Source organism: Nipponia nippon, unplaced genomic scaffold, assembly GCF_047370975.1.
Source record: "Nipponia nippon isolate SJK-2023a ecotype South Korea unplaced genomic scaffold, ASM4737097v1 scaffold_10, whole genome shotgun sequence".
Lineage (NCBI taxonomy): Eukaryota > Metazoa > Chordata > Aves > Pelecaniformes > Threskiornithidae > Nipponia > Nipponia nippon.
Genome location: NW_028262291.1, coordinates 25,212,230 through 25,218,287, shown reverse-complemented (window position 1 = coordinate 25,218,287; position 6,058 = coordinate 25,212,230). Strand labels below are relative to the sequence as shown.

At 39.4% G+C, this 6,058-nt stretch overlaps 1 long non-coding RNA gene across 1 annotated transcript; it reads right to left on the bottom strand.

Annotated features, from left to right (window-relative positions):
- Positions 1 to 513: 513 nt before the first annotated feature.
- LOC148057126 (uncharacterized) lies at positions 514 to 2,949 on the bottom strand. The gene is made up of 3 exons (XR_015702067.1): positions 2,817 to 2,949; positions 799 to 928; positions 514 to 628 (listed from the first exon to the last, which is right to left on the bottom strand). It is a non-coding gene; the product is annotated as an uncharacterized LOC148057126 (long non-coding RNA).
- Between the last annotated feature and the right edge of the window lie 3,109 nt (positions 2,950 to 6,058).

Below are 6,058 nucleotides of genomic sequence, written 5' to 3'. Positions count from 1 at the left end.
ACCTATTGCCAGCATTTTAATCATAGCACTTCTAAAACCAGATATATCTCACTTACATGAAACCTATTCATGTTTCATGTGATGTTAGCCATGGTAGAGTAGTATCAATGACAGTAATGGTGTAACAGGTTAAGGCAACTTATCTAGACAGACACCTTTTCAGAGTACACTGCTGTTCTGCTCCCCTTTAAGAGACCTACATCCTAACTCTGAAACCGGTTACACCTTGCTATATAGAGAGCTGATTTTTTCAAAGGGACCTAATAAAATCCCATTTATTCCTGAAGGCCTCTGTACTTCTCAGGTTATGAACATTTTTGCATCACTGTTGGACCTGGAGGTCTTACTGAAGCTGAGGTCGCATTTTGCTGGGTATTATACAGACCCTTTAAAAAAAAAAAAAAAATATATATATATATACAGACCTATATCTGTAGGTTTGTGGTTTACTCAAAACCCTCTGCTAGTTAGAACAGAAGAAACAAACTTCAAACTGAGTGCAAGCTGGGATCAGCGACTCTAACGTAATTTAATTATGCTAATCAGTTTGACAGTTGGAGCGAAAAGGTGACTGGTATCCATGGAAGGGAAGATGTTAGCAAAGAGAGAGGTGAGAATGTTGTTAGCCCTGTGGGGGAGAAAGAGAGATAAAGATAATTATCACCTAAGGAGATGGGTTATAGGGAAAATTGCAATGTGTACTATACAGCCATATATTTAAAACCAATATCTACACAAAATATTTATAGTCAAACCAGGTGAAAGGAAACAAAGGTGCAAAGACAGGAAGTAACTTACTGTTTTTCTGTGTCTTCATCTGCTATAACTTTCTGTAACAAATTGCCTCTCTCACAGCTCCTGATGCACATCAATTCTTTAGCAGAGAAAGTGTGGCCTAATGAGGTGAGGTAGTTCAACTCCAGCTGCCCTGTGAATAAATCAGTGACAGAGTTAGGACCTGTGACCTCTCTCGCCCTAGCGCACCTCCCTGACATAACTCACACTCTTGCTGGGGACTGAAGTTGGATCTCAGCTGAAGTTTGTTTTCTTCTTCCCTGTTATTATGTGTGTCTGAAAACGTCATTTTATTAGGCAGCTTTGCTTCTAAGAGAGAATAAAAAGTTGAAATAAAGGTCGAAGAATAAAATCCACCTCTGAACCTTGGAGCACCATGGAAATGAAAGCTGTCATGAAGAATGTCTGTCTTTTAAATTACTCATCCATCACCCATCTGGACAATAAGCAAACAGCTGGGTCTGGTGTAGCAGGCTCACTCTCTGGAGGAAAATGGTTTATGCGGGGCGGGAGTTTATATTTCTCATTTATTGTCTGACTGAATGTGTAATAAAAGACAGTCCAAGTCAGAGTCGGGTCATTAGCATCTGTTAATATGGGAGGATTTCACAATTTGACATATCCTGGCCAGAAGATGGGATGGAAAATCGGAGCTGTTGCTGGAGCATGAGTAAAAAAGATAAATTAAAAATGACATCTACCCTAACCTTCATTACATTATTAAAGCTCTTTCCATCTGATCTCAAATGCCATGTGGATGGGTCAATCTGCAGATTGCTGTGGACATCCTAATGTTCATGTAGGCACTTCAAGACAAGCTGTCATAAATAGTTAAGTTGCCCTGGGAGCAGCGCCAAAATGCATTTCAGTGATGGCTGCAGAGATGCCTGCTAAAAAGCAAACAGGACATTAGCAGCCCTCAGAGTTATTGTGCAAATGGAGTGTGAAATTCTGGTCCATTGCTCCGCACTATAACTTTTTGTCTCCCTGATAATGATTAAGAGAAGCTTTGCTTGATTTGATGGTGGGTGGAAAGGAGGGTGTGAAAAATGAAAAAAACTCCTTTGGATGTTTCACTTGACCTTCAGGAAACTCTAAGGGAGGGTCATGTGATCTACACACAGAGGAATTAACTGGCTTTGTTCTAAAACCTGGTGCTGAATTTAGAAGCCCAGGGATGCATGATGTGGAATTACCATAAAACAAAATGTCCCAAGCAGTTATTAAATATTTAAAAGGCAATCTGAACCTAACTGTTGGCTGAAATGAATGAAGGGGGAAAGATCCTACTGTAGCCCTCGGGAAGAAATGCTATGCTTAGAACCCACAAGATTGAAACTGATCTGTGGTTCTATGTTAATTTACTGGAAATTATTCTTTTTTGCATTTTCATTATTTTTATTAATGATAACACTTCATACTTTCAGACCATCTTACATCTCAAAGTGTTTCAAATAATTAAGCCTCCTAGTCATAGAATGATTACTGCTGGTGGAGCACGAAGTGCAATGCCTTAAAAGGTGGGCATGTATCATCCCATTTTACCATTGAGATGGAGTGGGATGTAATGATTTGTCGAGGCTTGCATCAGTGGCAGATGCAGGGTGAGAACATAAATTTTCTGACCACTTAACTGTGCTGCCTGTCCAGAGCATTCATTTCATCTGTTTCCTGCTACCAACTGATAGGCACAGAAGCAAAGGCCTGAGCAATTGACCCAAAGATTACTGAAATCAGTGGCAATGCTTTGAAGGAGCTTTAGAGCAGCCTTAAAATTTGCTCTTTATTTGCATGTGCATTTTATTTTCTGCTTGCCAAACAAACACAAGGACCCTTGATGTTTTAGACAGTGAACCCTCCAAAATGGTAAACTATCTTTGAAAATGTAAACCTCAGTGGCAGAGCCAAACCAGAGAAAGCAGGGGTCTAATCTTCTGCTTAACCACTGGGTAAACTTCTTCCAGTAATTGCTTTTAGTTTCATGTGCTGGGTAAAAGATATTACAGTAATCAAACACATACCTTGGGCCAAGCCAGAGTTCTTCCAAAGAACAGATTCAGGCAAAGCATTTGTGGATTTGTCACTACCCCAGTTTTACAGAAAACAGGATGAATGCCTTTGATTTGCAGTGAAAAGCTTTCATCAGTCACCATTTGTTACTGAAAAAGAAAAAGAAATAGAAAACAAGGCTCAGTCAGTAACTGCAAACTAGCAGGGAAAAGTTTGCTTGTGGATCTTATGACATCCTATGTAGTTTTTCAATAGTTGCTGCAAGTTTTGCTACATTTAGAGGCTAGATTATCCACCTCTGGGGAGAGAAGATAAGACATTTTTCTGCCAGTTGAACAGCTATGCTAAGTACCATACGAGAAGTCCATGATAGGTTTAGTGAGACCTTGAGAGTATGTTATGATTAATTAACTAGATCAGTCTAATACCCAAATTAAAGACATTAACCAGGGATCACAAAAGGCAAGGATACTACCCCAAAGTGAGAGTCACATCCTACCTAAATTCACAGAAACAAAGTAAGAGAAAGAAGAGGTGGATTCTATTTTCATTGCTAAAGTTGGAGCAATACATTTCCAGCTTAAAATTGGAAATTCTATTGTATTGGAGAGCTCCATAGCTGTAAATAATAAAAATATTAGTTTTCCTACTCCCTGCCAAGCATACATAAAATAAAAAAAGAGAAACAATAATTTTGAGTCTGGTATATTTTGTTTCACTCACTTTGGGGATGAACTTAGAGGATGGTCTGTGCCTCAACTGACAGGTGGGAATAAGCTGATGGATACTTGCTTTCCATCACAGAAGCCAGTTTGAAACATGGGTGACTTTCATTGCACACTTACATGCATGTGGGACATATCAGCACATATCAGAATATGGAGAGGGACTGCTTGGATTGGCGACTGACCCTTTGGGTCTGAGGGTCAGACATAATGAAACAGTCCTAGGCTTGCTAAGTCACAGGGGTTGAGCTCCTCTTTTTGTTTCAGAGACACTTTCCTTTCTTCAAGTTAAACTGTTCCTGTTGTATAAATAAAGTTGATATAGGCTGCAGAAGCACCAGCATTTTACCAGAGTCAAATCCATGTATACATGCACAGAAACTTGGAGTAAACTTCTTTTCTCTGAAATTCATAGCACCTCAGTTATTCCCGGAATGGATTTTTTCCTATACTGAGTATATAAAGAACACGAGCTGAGACCAAAGGGCATTTGGAGCAGGGACTAGCTTCAGGCAGACACAGTAGAGTTAAGAATTTATTTGACAAATTTAGCCTCCTTCTGTATTTACAGATTATTCATGAACAGACTTTGATTTGTTCCAATTTGCAGTGTTGGTCAAACAGAATTTGCCAAATCCTAGGTTCTCTCAGCAGTGTCCTTGACCTGGAATATATTTGTGCCTGAAAATATCCAGCTAATATTACAAGCGAATATAGTTTAAAGGAGCATAATGACATAAGCTGGGTTTCCAATGAGTTTTCAATTTTGAACCTGACTAGCTGTCAAATACTTTTGCTTCTGTTCACCTGACTGGATGAACAAGGTGCCTGGAAGGGTCACACCAGACCAAGTACCTCATATAATAACTATTACATATTCCACAACAGTTGCTAGGTTGATGAATATTATTGTGGTCTGGAAATCTCGAGATACTGAAGGAAATGCCATGGACAGTGACATATCTCCTAAGCATACTCTTTAACATACAGACAGCCTGAACCACTCAAAGTATTTATGGGTGGATTGCTACAAGGTGAGGAGAAAACAGGAAGAATAGAACAGGGTCTTATCTTCTTGGTTTTGGGATACAAACAGACATGTTGAGGAAAATGTTAGATGTGCAAGATCTTGTCTTTTTTAAGAGCTGAAGGTGTTATGAATAACCCAGCTAGGAGCACAGATCTTTCTGTAGTCTTGAGTTTTATCTCCGAGCATGTTTCATTGAATACAATTCTTTCCAGCACTCAATTTGTTTTCCTAGAAGTGCTAGCAACTCAACAAATCTGTAAAGAATAAAATTGAAAATAAAACAAAACTCAAAGTGATTCTGACATTAAACGAAACATCAATCTGGGCTTCTCCAGCGACACTAACCATTGTTGTTCTGAGACAATACTTCAAAACTGGAATTTCCACCATCTTGCATTTTCCTGTTAAACTGGGAGGGTTGCTGGTCTCTTCATGATTTGCTCTTTTACCTCACCAAGATTTGTGCCTGACATGTTCTCTCCTCTTGAACGAAAGGTTTGGTCTGAGAGAAAACTCAGGCACAGCTCGTGCACCTTCTGCTCAGGTCACCTGCTGTCCCCGTGAAGTGATCCCTTGAGGCAGGGTGGGCTCACCTGTAACATGCCTGAGATAGAGGAAGTCTATTCTGGCCTCTCAGGGCACAGCATTGTCCCTGACCATCCCATGGACACTATATGAAAGTCAGGGCAAAAAACCTCTCCCATTGTTTTGGGATGGTATAATCTCTCATGTATCATTTTGACTCTTCCTCTCTGTGCAAGGAAGAGAGTAAAAGAGGAAAATGCTTGGCAGCACAACTGTGATGGAGGCAGGAGGCTGAAGGTCTACCTCATGTGGCTCTGGTACCAACAGCGGAAGACAGGTGATGACACGCAAACATGTCCCCTGTCCGGTTCCCGCCTCTAGAACATTGCAGGCGCCTTTCCACAGCTTCTCAAACAGCATCTTCAGGAGACATGTTCAGAGTCCTTCTTGCAAGAGTTTTAAGTATCAATTTGTTTCTGATGAGACATTCTGCGTTTACTCCCCCTGTGTTTTTCCATACAATATATAGCCGGCTGATGTCAAGAACTATTACAATCACACACTTTCACAATGGCATAACGAGATTTTCTTCCTTTATCTTCAGTGTTCCTCCTCAACATTTTCCATAAAGACACTGTTTATGATGAATTCATTCCTCTGATTGCGATGTAATTTACATTTATATGATATGCTAGAATTTTGAAATAATGGATTCTAGCTTTGTTTAAAACTTTGTAACTTAGAAAATCTAAGTTACAAGTTAAGTCTAAAAAAAAGTACAGATTAAAAAAACTGAAGCTGTCTCTTGTTTAGCTAAGTAAGATTCTTTCCTATGCAGGTCAGTCCTTGGGTATTGTAAAAATTCTTATCTGAATCTAATATTTAGGTCACTTTTTAATACACAACTTGCCTGCAAGCTTAAAATAGACAAAAATTCATGTAAATAGTTAAGGATATTTGCTGCCTGTAAATC